This window comes from Onychomys torridus, chromosome 12 (assembly GCF_903995425.1).
Source record: "Onychomys torridus chromosome 12, mOncTor1.1, whole genome shotgun sequence".
NCBI lineage: Eukaryota > Metazoa > Chordata > Mammalia > Rodentia > Cricetidae > Onychomys > Onychomys torridus.
Genome location: NC_050454.1, coordinates 16673526 through 16696158, shown reverse-complemented (window position 1 = coordinate 16696158; position 22633 = coordinate 16673526). Strand labels below are relative to the sequence as shown.

Below are 22633 nucleotides of genomic sequence, written 5' to 3'. Positions count from 1 at the left end.
GCTACAGACTGAGTGGTCTGGGAAATAAACAAAGAGCCATTATCACTTTAAAGAGGTCTTGGGAGGTCAAATTGAGGGATAATTTTAATGGCCAATTGGGGTGTTGCAAGGTTAACAGTCAGGAAATTAAAAAGCCCATTACAGAGGAATTTACTGATTAAGGACTGAGCACTCTCTGAGGCCTCCCTCAGGTTGGAAAAAATATTGATCATAGGTAGGAAAAGTCCTTTAACCTGATTCTAGCTAGAGCGGCTGTGACTGCCCTACCTGTCATGTCAGTTAATGGATACATCTAGGACTGAACCACTTTCGTCCTTTTTAAAAACCTAGTCTAGCCATTTTGCTTGTTTTCTGTTATTCCCAGTTGCTTTACTCTTCACTGTACTTTCCTGCTGGGTGTCGATGACCATGTAGGTGGCCCAAATCCAACCTTTCTTTTTACCGTTAAGGTCACTTGAGACACCTCGGGGTAACTTAGGAGGCTTAAGCCCCTACCCCCAGCCCTGGTGCCTTTGGGTTTTCCTTCACCAAGTGTGCCATCTGTGGGGATGGGTAAGGATTTGCTGGAGTGTGGCTTCCTTTGGAAGAGCTGAGGACATTTTCTTCTGGGAGCAGCCTCCTCTCTGCAGAATGCACATGGGCTAGAGGGCGGCTTCTTGGGTTGCTGTGACCTCTCTAATCAAGAGAACTGGTGATGACCTGGAGCTTAGGATTCTTTTCAAAGTGTCCCATCATCCCCTGGGACCTGGCAAAGCTGAGATAAAGGCTGAAATATTGGTTATCTCTTAGTTCCTTATACCCGGGGTTCTCAACCTCCCTAATGCTGTGACCCTTTAATACAGTTAGTTCCTCATGTTGTGGTGATCCCAGCCATAAAATTATTTTTGTTGCTACTTCATAACTGTAACTTTGCTTCTGTTGCCGTAATGTAATATCTGATATGTGACCTCTGTGAAAGTGTCCTCTGACCCCCAGGTTGAGAACTGCTGCCCTACATCCACTGACATTATCCTCCAAATAGGCTACAGAACACTCTGGCCAATTACACCAATCTTAAGGAAGGAATAGTGATTCAAAATTTACCTCTTGTGTAATGCTTAGATAAAGCTGGACAAAAACAGACTTTTAAACAAATCTTGATTCTGTTAAGACTCAGTTTCTCAAGTAGTTAAGAGCTTGACAAACCAGTAGAAAATATAAGTAATTATCTTGATCAAATATGAAATCCTGTTCTCTTGGCCAGCTTTACATAAATGTGATTAAAATGAGATCAAAGTTTTAAGAAAACCTTATTGTTTTACATAGACAATCAGGCTCCAATTCTACATCGGTGTCTTAAATTTGGTCTCAGGAATGTTTTAATCATCAACTTAGTCATATCCACACCATCTTTCTTTTTAACTTTTGCAAACCCTCTTAAGACAGATTTACTAACTTGGTTTTGCTCTTATTTCTCCATTTCCATTTCAAACAGCCTTTTATATTTAGAACAAAACTACCATATAAAATCCTTTCTCATCCAAAAGTGTTTTCCTGAAATCTCTTTTCATCTCTATAACCTTCTATGTATCTTTCACACACTTTTGTTTAAATTAATGTGGTGGTGGTGGTGGTGGTGGTGGTGGTGGTGGTGGTGGTAGTGATGGTTGTTGTGAAGATGACTGTGGTGTGTGTGTGTGTGTGTGTGTGTGTGTGTGTGTGTGTCTGTGTCTGTGTGTGTTTGTGTGTGTGTGTGTGTGTGTCTGTGTCTGTGTCTGTGTGTGTTTGTGTTTGTGTTTTGCACTGGGTATAAAGCCCAGAGACTTGCACATGCTAGATAAGCATTTTACCACTGAGTTTCATCTCCACACCCTCAGTTTTCGGATCCAGGACTTCATTATGCAGCCCAGGATGACCCTGTATTAGTTCTCTTTCTATTGTTGTCATAAGACACATGGTCAAGACAACTTATAGAAGAGTTTGTTTGGGGCTTACAGTTTTAGAGGATTAGAGTCCATGACCATCATGGTGGGGAACATGGCATCAAGCAGCCAGGCATGGTGCTGGAGCAGTAGCTGAGAGCTCATATCTTGATCTACAAGCAAGAGGCAGAGAAAGGGTGAGTAGGAATGGCTGGAGCCTTTGAAACCTCAGAGTATGCCCGTAGTGACATGCCCACTCCAGCAAAACCACACCTCCTAATCCTTCCCAAACAGTTCCATCAATGTGAGGGGCAAATATTCAAATATATGAGCCTGTGGGGATCATTGTCCTTCAAACTACCACAGACTCCTAACTCTTAATCCTCCCTTCTCTGATGGTTGAAAGCTGGGATTACAAACAGGCTCATCCACTGGCAGCTCTTACCCTGACTTTACTCTTTTCAGACTATGATTTTGAAAGACAGATAAAGTAAGGAAGGAGGAGAAAGAGAGGGAAAGAGAAGAGAGGAAATAGGCAGGAAAGAGAAATAGAATAATGAAATAGTGGATATACTGGGTGTGAGAGAGACAACATCCTTGGTGAACAGAAATCCCAAAGTGATGTTTCTCTTAAAAGGTAACTCTTACAGAGAGTGAAATAGCAAGGGGGAAGAGTCCACACCAAGACAAAGAAAGGCGACACCTCTGAGGGAAGAGACACATGCAGGGGTCAGAGGAGATGGACGTGAGGGTGGAGTCAAAGGGGGCCATTCTCAACATGGCAAAATTTCAAACAGAGAAACGACCTAATACACATTAAACAACTCTTTAGGAAATCTTTAGGAAAAGTCAGGGAGCTGTCTACCACCAAGACAATGTTGCCTAGAATGGACTTGCTGGTGGGATAGTTGAGGAAGAAGTAGATTCTGGATATGTTTTGAAAATACAGCCAATAGGACCTGCAAGCAGGATAGCGTGTGCAAGGGATGGGAAGCAACAGGGATTCCTTAGGAAAGTGCATTTGTGTGAGGTGTACGCACATATGTGTGCATGTTCACGTGTGAGTGCAGGTGCGAGTGTGCCAGTGTATGTGGAAGTCAGGGACAACTCTGGGTGCCGGTCCCCACCTTCCACCTGGGTTGAGACGCGGTCTCCTGTTTTGCCACTTCACACACCGGGTTTGCTGGGCTATGAGCTTCTAGGCATTCTCCTGCCTCCATATCCTATCTCGCAGTGTGAACACTGAGGTTGCAGGCGTGTGCTACTGTGCTCAGCTTTACATGAGTTCTAGAGACCCAAACTCCTGTCCTCATGCTTGTAGGCCACGAACTTCTACCCATTGGCGCATTCATCTTTGCAGCCTGTCTCTGGAAAGACGTTTCCAACCTGCAGAGTTTCCTAAGAGCTGGCCACACTTCCCTTGGATGCAGCTAATTCCTGCCAATGGAAGGACGCCGCAAGCCCTTCCATGGGGCTATGGAAATGTTCTGGTACTTCACCTGCCAAATAAGCTCCTACAGGGCCAGTTTTTTGGCAATCAGGAGCTGTGTTTAGTGAAAACAAAGTCGATTTCTCTTCTACTCTCGTACAATAATCCACAAAGAAAATTTCTCTGACCCCAAAAGGTGTGAGGTTCTCTCTCCTCAGTAAGCAAGCAATTCCTCAGCAGATTCCAGCTGGGTGCCCTCCACTCAGTTCAGTTCTGAATCTGTTCCAGTTTGCTTCCAACTGTGATACAACACTGACCAAAGGCAACTTGAGGAGGGAAGAGTTTACTTGGCTTGCAGGTTACTATCACTGAGGGAAACTGAGGCAGGAACTGAAGCAAGGCCATGGAGGAATGCTGCTTACTGGCTTTCCCCTTTCTTATACAGGTCAGGCTAACCTGCCTTGAGATGACACCACCCACAGTGGGCTGGAGCAATTCAGTCAATGTCCCCACAGACATGCCTACAGGCCAATCTAATGGAGGCAGTTCCTCAGTTAAGAGTCTTTCTTCCCAAGTATGTCTTGGTTTGTGTTAGGCTGACAAAAACTAACCAGGGCAGATTCTATCTCCAAAGAGGTGACATCAGACCCCATCAGGAGAGGACCAAGTCCCCAAGGCTAACCTCACATAGACGTCAGTCCTAAACCCTAGGCAGTTTCCCCTTCACTGCTACGCACTTCTGTGAATCGGACTTCTCATAAAACACTACTTTCATTCAATTGACTGGCCCGAGCAGCTCACAGAACTCAAGGAAAGAATTGTGTTTACCAGTGTGTACCAAAGGCTATTACAAAGATTTCAGACAAAAAGATGCGTGAGTGCACTGTGGGAGAGGCAAGGGTGAGCTGCGGGAGACGGACCACTTCACTCCCTTGTCCTTTCTAGGTACACAGCCTCTTCCAGAAACCTTAATCCATGAACTCTGACCTTTCAGTTTCCTGTGGAGACCTCATGACATAGCAGGATTGCTAACAGACTGGGTGGGGACCAACAAGGCCTGTCCAGATTCTTAAGACCTACCTTCAGAGGAAAGAAATTAGAAAGTTTCCTTTTAGTCAGCTAAAGCTAGGAAAATATTAGAATTCTTATGACCTGCCTTGAGGAGGAAGTTACAAGCCAAGAATTGTGGTTGCAAAGCAAATTGTATCCTCAATAAGAGCCCAGGTGATGTTCAAACTATCCTAAGCACCAGAGCGTACAGAGCCATACGGCATTTACAGTGAACCTCATGAGTTTTCAAACCAGACAGCTGAACAGTAAACATCCTCTGCCTATTGAAAGTGCTGAGAATCCTATGTACTCTTTTTATCTCATAAACCACACATGGTTAGAGGAACAGCAGAGGCAGCAGCCTTAGAATTAACAGAGGCCTCCTAAAGTACAGCGGGAGGACCAGAGATGAGGACGTGCAAAAAGGAGCTGCCAGGCCTGGGGTCCCTCCCAGGACGGTTGTGAATAGGGATGCACCAGAACAAGATGTAATTGGGGGCTAAATGATTGGAATACAAACAGTTCAAGATTTCTAAATCCTGCCCAACGTTTCTTTCAAAACAGCTAGGGTGGAAAGCAGCTGCTGGCTCTCTGTTTACTATGCAATGGTTACACTGTACAACTGTTGCGGCAGCCACTCAGGATGTCGGGAACTTTCCTACCGGCTTTGTCTTCAAAGGGAGCTAACAGAAGTGACTCTCAAGTCTGTCTTTCTAGAGTCCGGTCCCCAAATATCTCTGCTGCCAAGACTCGGATTCTCTTAGCTGGCAGGAATTAAAACCCTCTACCTATCCTGTGAATTCTCACCCTGTAGCATGAAAACTGCAGCATTGGAAATCTCTGCTTTAACTCTTGTGGTATACACACACACACACACACACACACACACACACACACACACACACACACGGCAGCATCTTCTTGGCAATTCTGATGGTTAGAAAATCCCATTCATTGTGGGCTGAAGGCTCTTCAACATAGCTTCCACATGCTGTGCTTGGTGAAATATGGAGCAGTGTTTTCAAAGTTTTAAAGACCAGTGGTCTTAGCTCCCATTTCTGTAGGTCATTTCAATGACCTACATTTTCCATAGGTCATTTCAGTGACCCCCTTCTCCTACTTAAGTGAATTTAGCTCAAAACTAAAACTAACCACATACGGAATAATAATGGAAGAATAAGTATTAAATTCTCCTTAAGAGCCAGTTGCCTAGCAAAGGCTCAGAGGGAGAGGCAAGCTCTGTTGTTAAAACAAGAGATTAGCAAAGGTTGGGGGTTGGGGATTTAGCTCAGTGGTAGAGGGCTTTCCTAGCAAGCACAAGGCCCTGGGTTCGATCCTCAGCTCCCCCCCCCCAAAAAAAGATAAATAGCAGGAAAATCAATCATCCCTCTTCCTTGACCTAGTCCACAGGAGCAAGAGAGTTAGAAAGGGCACAGCATCTTCACCTGGTAAGACACTGTCCTCAGTGTCACTGGCCATACACCACTCAAAACCGAGCCTTGCAGAAGATGCACAGTCGAGCATGCTGTCCAGGTGGCCAAGCTCTGCACGGTGGTCACTGACCAAACACAAGCCTCCGGTCTACAGCTTCCTAGCTATCCCATCCTCCATACTGTCACCTCCAGATGCTCCAGTCTCACCTGTAAAATGGCACTAGCAATTGGTCCTGAGGATGGCACTCAAAGGCCGAACCCAGAACTGAACATCACTGAAGAGTGTTTGTTAGTCAGCCTAAGATCGCGGAGTTGTTCAGCTGTTAGGTTGAATTACGCTGGTCTTGTTCAAGCTTCCATATGGTTGAGATTCCATGGGTACATTTTCCCTTTCACATCTAGAAAACACTATCTCATATCAAGCATCATGGGCCTCTGACTCATAATCTTTCTTCCCCATCTTCCACGATTTTCCATGAGCCTGAGATGTGTGTTGCAGGTTTATCATTTGGGGTTAGGGTACCTACTGTCCCTTATTCTCTGCATCTTGTAATAAATAGTCTCTATCTGTTGCAAAATGAAGCTTCTTTTGTATTGTTTTTTTTTTTTTTCAAGAACTATACTGTGGATCCAAGGACAAGCATTTAGAATATAGTTAGAAATTATATTGTTTTACAAACATGGCAGTCACGGGTTTTTCTCTCAAGTCTATGATTGCTCCAGCCATGAGTAGTTTGTTAGGTTTACAGTGCCAGGCATGAATTCCTCCCTATTGCGAGGGCCTTGAGTTCACGTAGACAGTTGATGGTTACCCCACAACAGAAGTGCCACTGTTACACCATTGTGGATAGCTTGCTGGAAGACTCATTATGGTTCATAGGCTCTACAGCTTGATAGGACTATCATTTCTTTCTCTTCCTTGGCAGCTTGCATGGTATCCTAGAAGATCATGAGAGCCAGTCCTCAGGGAAGAGACTTCCAAGTTCTGTGTTCACAGCATGTGGTATCGTTAGTAATAACTGCTACGATGGTTTAATAGTTGCTGATACTGAGCCAAATCTCCTGTTGCAAGCTTATATTTCTGGCTGTTTGGAGTCCAGAGAAGACACTCCCCTGTCTCTCCCTACCCCAGCAGCCTTCAACAGCAAAAGCTCACCATCTATGCTGCTTTTTGACTAGCCTGATCTGGTGGAGGTCTTATGCAGGCAGCCATAGCCACTGTGGATTCATAAATGGAATAGCCCTTGTGTCCAGAAGACATTATATTGCAGCAGTCCCCACAACAGCAAACTTTTACAGTCTTTCCACCCCATCTTCTGCAATGCCGTCTGTGCCATGTGCAGAGAGGGATGTTTATTCTTATTAGGTATATGTTCCTCCACATTTGGGTTTGAATATTTGCTCGACCTCTTTTCCTACCCTACACATAAAGGGTGCGAAGCCTAATGGGCAGGCCTAGGCCACCATGAGGATGCATTTAACACTATGGACTTTAAGTCTGTGTTCCTGGGAAGAGCAAGAATGAAAACTTTACGTTGAGTATGTTGAGGTATTTTTTTTTAACTTCCCATTCAAATAATGCAAACACTCCTTGAGATCGGCATTTATCTGCATGTTGACAGGGTAGAATTCTGTATTTGGATGTGAAGTCATTAAGCTTAGGAACAATTTTCTGCTTGGGTTCTTGTGCGACCTGATGTTATTTTGTAAACATAATATCATGTTATTTTCTATTGCTACTCTTCTCCTTATAAATAAACAGTCTGCATGGTCTAAGAAGACTTGAAAGCACCAAAGTCTCTATGTCTGTGTTATAATGGTTGTGGAGTATCCCATTAAGCCATGCTGTCTTTATTTATTTAACCAATTTCCTATTGGTAGGTTTGGTGGTATTTGCTTATTGTGTTTTTATCTTGGTGTGGTGTGTGTGTGTGTGTGTGTGTGTGTGTGTGTGTGTGTGTGTATTCATGTGTGCTGGCCTTACATCTTGTTCCAGAACAGTGTTGATGGCTTCATAAGACAGGTTAGCTGGCCTTAAGGTTTCCTATCTTGTTGTAGGAGCCCTAAGATTGCAGACATGCTACCCAGGAGGTTTCACCTGGATTCTAGGGAACTGAACTCAGGTCCTCATGATTGCATGGGCAAGCACTTTACCTACAGAATCATAACTACCATGCTGTTGTTTAAATATTATTATTTTATATTAAAAATGAACCTGTTTTGCAGGTTCATCTAAACATTTGCATCTAAACATTTTGTTCTGGAAATTACTACAAATTACTGCAAACAAACTTTTTTGTTGTCTCCCCATTTATTGGTTTAGTTAGTTGTTTGGGGTATATGTGTGTGTGTGTGTGTGTGTGTGTGTGTGTGTGTGTGTGTGTGTGTGTGTTAACTATCAAATTGCCTACCCAAAGGAGTAAGTAAACTTTAGGGCTGAAAAGTAAACTGAAAAGTAAAAGCTGATTTTCTATCAAATAAATTGATTTTCCACTTCATCCGGCTGTCATGATGAGTGGCAGGCCCTGTGCCAGAGCTTGAGAACAACTGTGAGCCAGGCTGGGCTCCTGCCTTCAAGGAGCACACCCCGGTGTAGGGGCAAGGCTTACCTGATCCTCTGTGGAAGCAGTGGAGGGAGGGAGCTGTTCACGCACAGCCTGCTGAGGCAACCCTGGATTCTAGCAGAACGCGTAAAAGTGTTTATTATACTGTAAATTTCTGGATCTTTATTAGGAAAAAAGTGCCCACCCTCTGGCACAGGACATCGCTTTGTAATCCCCTTTCCATCTCCAGAAAGGAGTGGGAAAGGGGTCTTCCCGGCGGCAGGAGCAGAATCTGAGGATCCGAGGCCGGGAGATCCTAGCGTCTCCTGGCAGACAAGAGAACCTGAACGCAGGACCTCAGTCCCCCAGGTACCAGACCCGACGGGTGGCTTGGGGGGTTGGGAATTCGCGCCAGCAGCGCCTGGCTCCTAAGAGCACAGCTCAACTCCCGCTGACCAGAGAGGTCGAGGGAGCCTGGGCGGCTCCAAGACGGGGCTGGCTCTCTGACTGTAAGTCTGCTCCGAGGGTCCTGGGGCTCGGGGACCCCAGGAAGTCCGCGGGCGGGGAGCAGACAAGGGGCGGAGCCCCGGGCCATGTCGCCGTGGCTGTCAGAGGGTCTGAGGGACGCGGTGGCTTGACCTAAGGCTAGTGCCTGGAGCTCCAGGTGGTATAACACGCTACTCCAACACGTTGGACTTAACCGTGCCGGTGCGACATCCTGAGCTCAGCATCCAGCAGGTCCTGGGGAGACAGAGGGTCAGCAGGTGTCCCTGTGGAAGGAGCCACGACAAGGACTCCAGGTAGGGCCAGGGGACACCAGGAGGGAGGGCACTAGGAACCCGACTGGCAGAGGGGGCTTGGATGAGGTCTTGGAGTGGCAAGCAGTAGCAGCTCAGACCTGGAAGCCCAGGATGCCGGGCTCCGGGATCGCCCGGGAGCATCAATAGGAGATCCTACTAAAAAACAAAGCTGTGGGGTGTGTCTTGTGGCTCCGTTTCTTTACCCGCTGTGACAGGGTCAGAAAGAACTTTTCCCAGTGTCAAGAAGAGAGAAGTCTTTCTGGAGTGTGTGCGTCTCTCTCTCTCTCTCTCTCTCTCTCTCTCTCTCTCTCTCTCTCTCTCACCAACTGCTCTACCAAGATGCTTGCCTCAGTGGCACCAAATTAGTGTCTGGTTATCAGCCTCCATATTCCTTGGAAGTAGGAAATGAGTATATTGGTGAAGTTATTATTTTGACCTTGTAGTTTTTGATTGATAATATGTGCACATAACACCAATGCTTGTGGTCTAGAGACATGTTTCCTTTCTAACACAGTGCTTCCTCTCTGTACTTGCTCTGTTCCATTCTGATTATCTACCTCCTTCCTGCCTAAGCAACATACCAGAAAAGCATGATGTCAACCCACCTCCCTCCTCCCCAGTATTCCTCCTCAGGAAGAGATTGCCTGTGTGGTTCTCTGGGTCTTTCCCAGCAGTGGTCCCCCTTCATGATGATAATCTACACCATCAACTCTTTTCCAGGATCAACAGATCAAGCCATTTTTGTAGATTAAAACAGAGTAGTTGGTCTTCTTTTTTAACTGAATTAAGAGGGTCTTTAGAAGCAGTATAAACTGTTTAAGCTCAATCTCCTCCAGCCATGTCCTTTGTTATCCTCATTTTTCTTTGGGCCTCCATCCTAATCTGGACCACACAAAGTTCAGGCCATTAGACATGACCCCTTCTAAGGAAGTAAGGGTGATGTTGTAACTAGGGAATGAAGATGAATGGGCTGGGTGCAAGGTCAAGACTGACGAGAGATTGTGCATGATTTATAAGCAAGAGACATGGATGGACAAAATGCAAAAAGCATCAGAATCCACTTACAGCATAGAGCCTAGCTATATACCAATTCCTGGGTAAATAATACACAACAGTTAATAAGATTAGACAGGGACCCTGCCTTCCTGGTGCTTACAGATGCTTGGGGGAGGCAGCTGTTAGTAAAGCGATTATCAAGTATGTGATTGCAAGCTGAACTAAGCTCTCCAAGGGAAAGACACAAAGTGCTCTGCGCATGTGGATGTATGGGACTGTGAGACAGGAGAAGGCTTTCTCAAGAACAGCTCCCCCTGCTGAGGTTCTTGGGTGGTCTGGGACTGTGAAGGTGATCTGATTTTTGAGTCAGACTGTTTTTCCGGTTAGGAATGGATGGTTTTTGTCCACTGGTCGCTTGTCACTTGATGTGTGCCCACAAGCAGTTGGTGTTCCCGGCATGTGGGGAAAGCGTGTCCTGTCGTCACAGGCTGGGTGTGTTGTCTTCAGTTGGCTGCGGTTTTTCCATTGCTCTAATTCTTGCTTTTAAATTAAGTGTTCAGATTAACTTAATTCCTACTGTTTCATTTTATTGCACACAATAAAATGTGCACTGCAGTTTAAATGTGAATCTTCCTCCACTTTCCCGTTGAGAAGGTAAATAGAGAGATAATGCTGATGTTGCTTATTTGGTGAAGGTCAGTGTTATCACTCAATAGCATCCCAGGTAAAAATAGCTGTGGCAGGTGGACTGTAAATACCTCCCCTCTATGCCTATCTACTGCTCTCATGGAAAGAGTATCCTCCTATACACACACACACACACACACACACACACACACACACACACACACAACTTTCCTGGAAACTAATCCCTAGCCTTGCACATGCAAAGCATGAACTCTGCCCTGAGCCACATCCCTAGTCCTTGCATTTTCAGAAGAGGAGGTATTTAAAAACTTAGTGTTTGAGTTACTTTAAATCTTCGTAATTGGCTTTTTAGTAAAGGTAAATGTGTGTGTGTGTGTATGTGTGTGTGTGTGTGTGTGTGTGTGTGTGTTACCAATTGCAATGATGCTGCAAATGAATAAAAATCTCACAATGTAATTTCTTGGATACTCTAAAAAGCAGTGTGCTTCATGCTCAAACAAATACTTTCATTCACTGAACATTATCTTCAGTAAACCTTTTATGTGTACAGAACTATGCTAACCATTGTGGCTAAAATGGATTAGAGAGCCACAATTCCAGCATTTAAGGAGCCCATCCCTCCTCTTAGGGACAAAAGTTATACATGCAGGAAGTATTATGTTTGCTCTGTGGAGGCATCATTAGCAGGCACAAGGGAGGAGTGTGGTCAATTCTACCTAGAAGGCTGGCAAGAGAAGCACCACTTGAGTTCAATCTTGAAAGATGAAGTACTTGTATCAGTTAAGGAAAGAGAAGAAAGTGCTAGAAAAGTGAGGTTCCTGTGAGAAAACAAAACCCAGTGTTAGCCAAAACCCAAGCTGCCTTAAGCTTAGGTTTTTGTGGTGGTATACACCTTTAAGCCCAGCACTCAGGAGGCAGAGGCAATCGATCTCTGTGAGTTTGAGGCCAGCCTGTAGACCAAGAGCGAATTCCAGGACAGCCAGGGCTACACAGAGAAACTCTGTCATCATCGGGAGAAAAAAACAACAAAGCTTTGCTATAACATGTCAGACTCTAGGATTTGTAAGTGGTTCAAACAAACAAGGTACAAAGAATAAAGAGGTGCTGACCAACAGGGACTCAGATGACTCCATTTGAAGTTATCAAAACCTCTCTGATTATGATAGCCATATCCTGAACTCTAGGGGCTGTGGCAGTGGTACTGAAATAGAAATACGCAAACGCTTCTTCTATGCAGACTGAAGCACAATACTCAGTGACTCATTGCAAGTGGGAAGTGAGGCAGAGAGAGTGGAGGGTGGATGCCTCTCATCCAAGTGATCTTGCCATAAACAAAGGGAATGTAGGCATTCCCCAGGACCAGGAAACAGAAACCTGGGTAGTGCTTATATGCAGTTGACTGATTCCAATGTATAAGATAGAATAAATAAATTAAATAAATTAAGATCAAAAAGGTCTATTGATTCCTAACAAATGTAATCTCCTTCCCTACCCCAACCTCTGGCATCAGTTCAGGTCAGTGAACATGAAACTTCACCTACTGTTCACCATGGCCGTGAAGAACACGTAGCCCTCCATCATGCCTAGGGCAGTTCTCACACTTATACACACACTTTTCTCTCTTTTTGTCTTTTCTTATTTTTTTTTCTTTTTATTCTTTTAATGAGACAGGGTCTCTCTCTGCATAGCCCTGGCTGTCTTGGAAATCACCATATAGAGCAGACTGGCCTCGAATTTGTAGAGATCTCTGCCTCCCAAATTCTGGCATTTAATTCCTGGGATTAAAGGTGTATGCCACCACACCTGGCCCCCTTTTTTTCTTAAGTTATCTTACAATCTAATAAACACTGACTGAAGTTCTAGCACAAACTGGTTAAAACCAATGAAAAGCTGGGTGGGTGGGGTGGTTCATACCTGTAATCCCAGCACTTGGGAAGCTGGAACAAAAGGATTGTCACCAGAATGGGCTTTGGTGTAAGACATTAAATAGATATAGATAGATACATAGATAGATAGATTGATTGATTGATAGAGAGAGAGAGAGAGAGAGAGAGAGAGAGAGATACTAGCTCATTAAATGTGTACTGCTAGATTAAGTTGCTCAAATAACTGTATTGAGCCTCAGAAATGAGTAAACACTCTAATCAGGCAGAGCCAACAGAGAGAGTAGGCTAAATGGAACTGAGAAAAACTACTCAGCCTTTGCTATGGATGGTCTAGCATAAAAGTAGACTTCCTGGCTCAGTAATAGAGTACCTGCCTCTCATGTATGGAATGCTGGGTTCCATTCCCAATGCAGCACACACACACTCATGGACAATATTTTTAATGGATCAAGCAGTAATGAATCAAGAGTTTAAGGCCAACCTGAGCTATGGAGTGGCATGCTCTCTCCACAAGCTAAATGATAATGAATAAATAAGTGGATTCTCCGTGTCTATGACTTGAATAAGACATTAACCTATCTGAGCCTCTTTGTCATGGTGACATTCTTTTGGTTATCTGAAATGCCAGGGTAATGCTGTCTTCAAAGGCTGGATATAGGATTTTATAAGTTCTTAAAATATATTTTTTGGTGTGTGAGAGAGATAATAAGAGGGAGGCTGACCACAGAAGTGTCACAGCACACGTGTGGAGGTCATAACTTTCTGGAGTTCAGTCTCATCTTCTACCTAGCTGAGGCAAAGTCTCTCTTTGTTTTGGCTACTGTTCTGTGTGCTTCAGGTTAGCTGGTCTGCTGACTTAAGGCAACTCTCCTGCTTCTGCCTTCCATCTTGCTATAGAAACGCTGGAATGGCAGGAGCACTCCACTGCAACATCAAGCTTTTGAAGTGCATTCTGGGATGTAAGTCAGGTCATCAGGTTTATGCGTAAGCACTTTCACCCACTGGGCTGTCCTCTTCCTGACCTCAGGACTGTAGTGGGCTAGCTATGCATATGGAAAGCGCTCAACACAATGCCTGATGTATGGCTAAGTGCTTATGTAGCCCTCAGCCTTTGGCTCACACAGTCTTCAGCGGCTTTCATTTCATTTTGAAAGCAAGATGAGTGAAGATTTCTTGGGTTAAATAACCTGAATTAACTTTCCTGTATGTGTCTCAAATCTATAATTGATTTTTCCTCTGGGAACCCGGTAGGAACCTGTTTTCTTCCAGTGCTTATCAGGGCTGGTGGAAGAGAAGGTAATCTGATGCCTGCAGAGAAGAGACTAATTTTAGCTACTCCTCAGTCAACAGGTCTTTCACACACTAAACAAAATCACCACCAAAGAGGAAAATGAAGTCATTCGACTTCTTTCTTCCATGTTGTCTGTTGGTAACGCTTGTCGCTAGTTGCAAGCCATGTTCCCTGGTGCGGTCCTTTCTCTCACACACAAAAGGAAAGCACTCAGGCGCAAGGAGATTGTAGTACCCCACCCCCATCTCTGTGACCTGTTTGTCCTTGGGGAAAGTTCAGTTTTCCTCTTCTTATAGGAAGCTGGTGGTCGAAGGGTCTTTATTTATCACTTCGTATTCCTTAATATTCTGTAACATAAGCCCTCAGTTTAGGGCATCTTTTCTGTTGTAGCAGATACTGAGCTGGTGCTGCCTGGAAGAGGCAAAGATGTTTTTGTGGGAGGGGGTGGGTGCCCACTGCTCTGGAAGAGCAAGGGTAGGCTAAAGAAGCCTGTTCCGAGGTCCAGGACCACAGCATTAGACCCCCAGTGCACAAGATTGAGAATTCTTTCCCGTCAGTGTGTGGAGTTAGGGCTGCCTACTTTTGTGCTGTTGGTGGATGAGAGAAAAAAGTGGAGACAAGGGGAGCAGATGGCTTCTTTCTATACTCCTAAAAGAGACCAGTATCCCAAAACTGTTTCTGTTCCATGCAATCAGCCAGTTTTCACCCTCCTCTTCTAAAAGGCTGTGTCGGACAGCAGGTAAAAATGGGGCTCTGGAACTGGACTGCCTGGGCTCCCAGCCAAACTCCACAGTGCTTGTTTTTCTCTGTGCCTGTTTTCCTGCCCTCTGAACCAAGTTTATTAATTTTACCCAGGACGTTGGTTGTCATGAGACTTACTCAACACTGAAGCTCCAGGGTCCCACATAGACTCTGGAACCTTGGAGGGGCCAGAGGAATCCATTAATCAGACAGCAAGTAAATGTATGACTTGCAAACCATTGAATCTCAGATCTGTAGACTTTTACATTGCAATGTCCCAGATGGTAACTGAGAGAGGACTCTGTTAACTCATTGGTCATCAGGACATCAGTGTCCCAGGAAAATGACAAAAAAAAAAGGCACCATCATCCTTATTTTACATACTAGGACACCAGGACTCTGGATGGTAGAATAGTGTGCCAAAATCTGGCTGACACAGCTGGCTCCGTGCCATCCCAGTACCTGCTCTCTCTGCACCTGATTGTCTCTTCATCTAAGGCAGGTTTGGTGGAACACAAAGACTATTCACCTTCAGTAATGGCATTTCTGTAGCGTTGAAGTCATAAGCTTATTGTTATAAATACACTCAAGTCGCTGACCAGATTAAAACCAGAATTTGAATGTTTGGAAAGGTTCTACCTTATAGAGAGGAAAGCAGCAGACACTTTCTGAAGATGAAGAAGTGGTAAGAATGAAAGTAATAGAATTTTGGAGGGAAATATTACTATATTTTATCGCATAAATATTTTAACTATTTACAAATAGTACGTTGTCTTTTTTTAATGTGCGGGCTGGGGAGGTAGCTCAGTTGGCAGAGGGCTTGCCTCACATGCACACAGCCCTGGTTTGGTCCCCAGCACCATTGAACGAGGCATGGGAAGGCACACTTTGTAATCCCATGCCTTTGAGATACAGAGGATCAAGAGTTCAAGGTCATTCCTGGCTCTATAATAAGCTCAAGACCAGCCTGGAGTATGGGACTTCGTCTCAAAAAAAATGTGTAAAGAACACATAGAATTTAACAAAAACTTTTAAGAACATGATTTTTAAAGGATGAACAAGGGCATAGTAGTTTTCAGATGAAGAAGCACACTGGGTAAGAAGACATAAAAGTATGCTAATTAGGAAGGGAGATAGGAAAGAGGGAGTGATCAGAACAAACTATATACATGCATAAAATGATCGAATTATAAAAGCAACAGTTTAAAAAGTCAAGCAAAAGAAATAATAAAATTAAAATGTTAAGAGGACAGTTTTAATATTAAACATTCTTACTCCAATAAAATACAATTTGGGGAGTTTTTAGGTGCACTAACTCGGCTTGAATGAAAATAGTAAACGTTTTTTACATTTATTCTGTGTGTACCGGTGTTTTGCTGGCACCACAAGCATGCAGTGCCCTCTGAGGCCAGAAGAGGGCATCTGATTCTCTGAACCTGGAGTTACCATCCTTCTAGGCCATCATGCTGGGAATCCAAACCAGGTCCTCTGGAAGAGCAACAAGTATTCTTAACAGCTGAGCCATCCCTCCAGCACCAGGAAACAGCAAACATTTTCAAATGAAGATACCAGTAGGCTTATCGGGTCAACAAGCGTCAAAAACAATGCTGATGAAGTAGGACAAAATAATAAACTCAGACCAGACTATCTAGAAAACATCTGCCCTGGACTTCTCATAGCTTCTTACATCACCCCAAAGGCCCAGGGCTCTATCAAGGAAGAAGGGAGAGAAGTATAAGAGTGAAGAAAAGTAGAAGGGACATCTGACTTCCAGGTAGAACATGGCTGTTGATAACACAGCGGCTGTGATTTCCTACACAAAACACGGCCTAGAAACGCCCTTATAAATGGAGGAGGCAGGGGATCATGGGGCCCTACCTCTCCCTGAAGATTTGAGAAAGGTACATGTTCGAGAGACCTGTCTTTAAGTACTGTAGGCACTGGTAAATTACCCATGCTCCTGTAAGCAACCCTAAAGGAACTCACTGGATAACCAGAAAAGAAAAGTAAATAAAAGATACACAAGCAGTAGAAGGAGATGGCTGGAGAGATGGCTCAGTGGCTAAGAGATGGCTCACTGGCTGCTTTTCCAGAGGACCTGGGTTGGATTCCCAGCACTCACCTGGTAATCCACAACTGTCTGTAACTCCAAGTCCAGAGGATCTGATCGCTTCTGGCCTGCACAGCATGGTACGCACATGGTGCACAGACATCCATGCAGGCAAAACTCCCACATACTTAAATAAAACATTAAAAAGGAAGTAGACAGTAGCTAGTTGGCAAGTTGATCAGCAACAGTGAGAGGGTGAGAAAGAAGAGGAGTAGGGGATGGATATAATCAAAATACATTATACACACAGACGGAAACATAATGAGACCCATTGTTATATATAATAAATATATAGTAATAAAAATCTCAAAACTATTCATCGCTTCTGACCAAGGACTTTTATTTCTGGGACTCTAACATAGAGAAATCATTGGAAACTCCATCAGACTTCTGACCAGAGGTTCTCTTCAGAGTGTTATCTGAAAGGGAGACGACACTGAGGGTAACCTATGTCCCAGTGCTGGTGGAGTAGCTAACTGTGTTATAATAGGTGCAAAAGAGTATCCGCTAGCAGCTAAAGTCATGGACTCTGGTGTAACCCACTGGGTTCAAATCCAGCCTCTGACGCACCATAGAGATATCTCTCCACCACTTTCCTTACAAATGGGGCATGCTAAGCATCTCTGTTATATGGGATTGATACGTAAGTTAAAGGGACAAGTAGAAGTTGATTACTTCAAAATTCCCAAAGCTCTAAAAATGTAAAGATGTTTTGTGTCTTAGCCCCCAAATATACAAGACTGACCCAAATGCATGCACTCCACTTCCTGTGGCTAGACTCAGCAGCTGGGATCAACCCTGATTCTTTCTCTTACTGTTGATTTCCTTGGAGAATCTCCAAGGCTTCCTTTGTAAACCAATGAGTCTCCCGCACAGAGAAGATGGGTTTGCAGTCACATGTGAGTGGAGAATATCTATTTTGGATTCATCTCTTGGCCAAGGAACTTTCTAAGTCCTCTCCTCCAGTGCTCTCTGATTTTAAGGTGATATAAGGGGGCCATATTATGACATCCAGATTGCTGATTTCCACCCATTGGAACTCTGATTGAGGCAGCCTGGGGTGGAGCCCAATATCTGCAGTTCCTACAGCTCCCAGGAGATGACGGTGATGTTGGTCTGTGGACTAGACAGTGCCTTTATACCTAAGAGTAGTGCTATAATACTGTGACTCGGAGCGTCTATTACATGTCAGAAATACTTGTCGTTTTTTTCATCCCCTCAACTGTCCTGAAGGGAAGGAGTTAAGGTGAGAGACTGGGAACACAGGGCATCCAGTATTCAGTTGGTGGACACAGTCCTTCTGGTCCCCAAGTCCAAGGCCCTGCTTTTCAGTGATGGCAATGTGACCACATCTGCATTCTGCATGCCTTCGCAGCCATGCCTGGCTTCTCCCTTCCTGCCTCGTTCACAATCTGGAACCTCCTCTCGAACACCAACTGTCCAGAGGCTTCAGAAACCATCTACAACCAGGAAGCTGTTCCCAGGAACACCTGCTCACCGTGCACACCAGCTGCCCTTTTTTCCTACATAATTCATCATGTGTGTATGTTTCATGAGGGACTTTGTTTTCTTAATTGGATTTGAACTCCTACAAGGCAGGGCTCATCTCCTGCATCTCCAGGTCTGTTAGAGGAGCCATGAGGAGCTCTCAATGCCCTCTCCACCCTCAGTGCTCACTTTCTCTTCTTCTCCCTCACTTCTTCCCTTCTTGGTGCAATCCAAACACAGGAAAAAGACAAATTATAGGCCAAGTTTCTCCTTCTTTGTCCCCTCCCTGCATCCAGCAGGTTTGGTTTGTTGGTATGTGCTCTGTTGTTCCACAGTGTCATGGGAGAACTCTTCCACTGGATTCCCAGAAGTCAGCTATCTTATACAGGAAGCTTGTGACCTCTCAGCATCCATCTTTGGGTTTGGCATCTTTGGAACTCCATCTTGGTCATTTCTACAGTCATTTTGTAATAACAAGTCTACCTCCCTGGTAGATTCTCTTTGCCACTGCCCTAACAGGCTGAGTTTGGAAAATAATCATTTATTCTGAAAAACATCTGCACAAAACTAAGCTCTGGTCTGGCAGTGTGTCCTTGTGTGGCTCATTAATTGTTGGATCAAAATCCTTTTCACAACCTAAGCTGTTTTTTTCTACCTCCTTCCACTACGTGATTTGTTCTGGCACCCTTCATCTTTTCCCCTTGAGTAGCGATATGTTCCTCTTTCCACTGAAAGAAAGCCCATGCTGTTAATTAGGGTTTTTAAATTGGTCATGGTAGTTCACAGTCAGAGGCTGAGGTAAGATCTTGAGTTTGCTGCAGCCAGCCTGCGCTACACTGTAAGCTCCAGGCTAGACCAGGATATACATCAAGAGCCTGTAACAGCAAACAACCAAAGAAACAGAAAGACAAAAACAATCCAAGAATTGACTGTAAGTCTTTGTCCGCTGTTCCTAACCACCCGGCCTCCCATTTTACCCACGATGCTCCCACAGCCAGCAAGCTCCTATCTAGGCAGTGGATGCTGGTTTCTCTGTCTTTAGGGACCTGTTGCTTCCCTAACGAAGGCCTGTGTTTTGCCATGTTCTTCCTCTCTTCTTCAGTTTCCTGCCCCAGGTCACCTCCCAACTCTTTGTATCTTCGGCTCACAGGATCTCCACCCATCTCATCAACTCACTTCCCTCCAGCTCTGGGAAATCCTTTGGGAAGTACCTGCTCCTCCATTCTTCCTTCAGCTTTACTTTACTTTCTCTTCGCTTTGGTCGGGTTTCTGCCGACTTCCTTCATTGATCCCACCCCTCCCCATCTCTGTATATTGATCCCACCCCTCCCCATCTCTGTATATTGATCCCACCCCTCCCCATCTCTGTATATTGATCCCACCCCTCCCCATCTCTGTATATTAATCCCACCCCTCCATCTCTGTATATTGATCCTACCCCTCCATCTCTGTATATTGATCCCACCCCTCCCCACCTCTGTATATTGATCCCACCCCTCCCCACCTCTGTATATTGATCCCACCCCTCCCCACCTCTGTATATTGATCCCACCCCTCCCCATCTCTGTATATTGATCCCACCCCTCCATCTCTGTATATTGATCCCATCCCTCCCCATCTCTGTATATTGATCCCACCCCCCCACCTCTGTATATTGATCCCATCCCTCCATCTCTGTATATTGATCCCACCCCTCCCCACCTCTGTATATTGATCCCACCCCTCCCCATCTCTGTATATTGATCCCACCCCTCCCCACCTCTGTATATTGATCCCACCCCTCCCCATCTCTGATCTAGAAAACCCACCCCTCCCCACTTCTGTATCTAGAAAAGACACCCCTGTGCCTCCTCTCTGTTTGATTCCTCCGTGCCTACTTCCCTCAGTCATCCTTTGCCCAGCAATTTAAACCTTTGCTTCACACTTTCCTAAAGCGTTTTCTTCAGATCTCTTTAAAACAAGCCTTACAACTCAGCCCCCTTAGGGTGGGGTAGAACTTTGAGTCCCGCCTTCTTTAGAGCTCCACCAATCACAGGAGGAGCAGGCTAAGCCCGGAAGACAAAGCAACACAGGAAATAGGTCAGCAGCCCTTCTCTACAAAACAAAGCGTTGGTTTAAGAGAAACACAACTAATTTTTATGAGGAACACAGTATCTCTGCACCCCCAACCTCCCCCAATGAATTTAAGACACAGTTTTTTTTTTTCTACTCTTGGAGTGAATCCTAACATCAAAGACGTATTTGAAGCCAGAATGAATGGTGGTGTACCTGTAATCCTGAACTTGAGAGACCATAGCTGGATGACAGGGAGTTTGAGATCATCCTGAGGTGCAGAGTGAATCTGTCTCACACACAAACTTGAGCCCTTAGTCCAGCGCTCAGGAGGCAGAGGCCAGCCTGGTCTATAGAGCGAGTTCCAGGATAGCCAGGGCTACACACACACACACACACACACACACACACCCTGTCTCAGATAAATAAATAAATGAAAGAATGAATGAATAAATAAGTAAATAAATAACTGTAACAAAATAAAATTTTTAAATCCCAGAGTAGATGGCTTGCTATGATTTTGAGTCATGCCTACTGTGAACCCCTGTGAATTCATTAAATATGACCATTATGCATTTATGATAATAAACACACATTGTGAAATGAAAAAACTGTGTTATAGGCCAGGATGCATAATATGTATGACCCAAGCTCTGTGCACTCGGGTGTGTAAGTACAGAGTCATCGAAATAAAGCGTCTTGGTGATAGACTTTTTAGAAGATTCCAACTTTTTACCTGCCTTTTTCCCCCTCTACATTATTGTATGTTTTTTACTTTAAAAAGATTGTTTTTAAGCCAAAATATACTAGTTTTCTTTCTTGGTAAGTTATTTAGCTAAGTTCATTTTTGATCATTCTTTTATACCTTCTTAACTTTTTATTGTGAAAATTTTGTCTGATTTTTTACTATGAAATAAGCCATTTTAACCTATCTATCGGTCTGTCTGTCTGTCTGTCTGTCTATTATCTATCTATCTTAAAGGAAAACAACAAAAATGGACGCTTGGGTTTCCCAATCAAATCCTTCCTATCTCTTCCTAGAAAGAGGTAACCAGCCATTCCTCAATTCCTCGATTTCAAGTTCTCTGTAGTCATGTGACATCTCCCTGTTCAATCACTTGTGGAGCCGCAATGCACAATAACTCATAAGCAACTGGCAAAGAAGGGAATTAATTGGTCCACACACCCAGCAGCCACACTGTTTATCACAGATGTTTCCCTATACACAAATGTTCTATCCACCACAGAACCGCAGCTGGCCAGCGGGCGTCTCAGGAAGGAAGCTGCCACCACCTCAGCTTCTCACCATGGCTCCCTCAGCCTGGTGCTCTGTTCTGAAGGGACTGTTAACATATAGTCTGGCCTGCTCTTTAGTCGTCCTTCCGATCCTATGGCAGCTTCCTCAACATTCTTTGAAATGTCTCTTTGTTTTACATGTGCATGACCTTGGGTTCAGTTTCCACACACACACACACACACACACACACACACACACACACACACACACACATGGGAAGGTATCTTTCTCTTTTCTAAAAGTTGCATTTTTATATTGTTAGAAATTTAATATGTCTTGAGGTTGGGGGTGTAGCTCAGTTAGTTGAAAACTCACCTCGAATACACTAAGTTCTGGGTTCAATCCCCAACACCATATAAATTAGAGATGGTTAGGATATGTTAGTAATCACAACACTCAGAAAACAGAGGCAGGAGGATCATACACAGCGAGTATATTGTAAGCCTAGATGAAATTTGACATGTCTTGAATCATTATTTATAATTAGGTTCGTTGTTGGTTTTATTAATATTCTAATAGAAAGGTTACATGGAATTTTTTCCTGTTTCATAGAAGACAATACTAGTCTCAGTTATTTTATTCTTTTTAAAGATGTTATGCATGTGGATATTTTACCTGCGTGTATGTCTGTGCGGGATATGCATTCCTGGTGCCCATGAAGCCCAGCCCCTAGAACTGGAGTTCCATGCAGCAGCTGCTGCTAGCCACCTTGTGGGTGCTGAGAATCGAACCTGAGTTCTCCAGAATAGCAGCCAGTGCTGTTGCCTGTCCAGCCATCTGTCCAGCCCCAATTTCAGCTAGTTTTATTACTTCTGTTGTTTTTGTGAGATTATAATATAATTATATTGTTCCTGCCTTCCCTTTCCTCCCTGCAAAGTCTCCCAACACCCCTCCCTGTTGGGTGGGTGTTGTCCTCTCTCACGTTCATGGCCTCTTTTGTAATCAGCTATTGTTACATACATATATAT

The 22633-nt window shown here is 44.3% G+C and overlaps 1 protein-coding gene across 1 annotated transcript in view; it reads left to right on the top strand.

The window, feature by feature from the left end:
* The first annotated feature begins 9100 nt into the window (after positions 1-9100).
* Casr (calcium sensing receptor) overlaps positions 9101-22633 on the top strand; it is a 70835-nt gene continuing 57302 nt past the window's right edge. The window contains exon 1 of the mRNA XM_036204028.1: positions 9101-9156. The gene's annotated coding sequence lies outside the window, so the exon portion shown is untranslated. The remainder of the gene's footprint in view (positions 9157-22633) is intronic.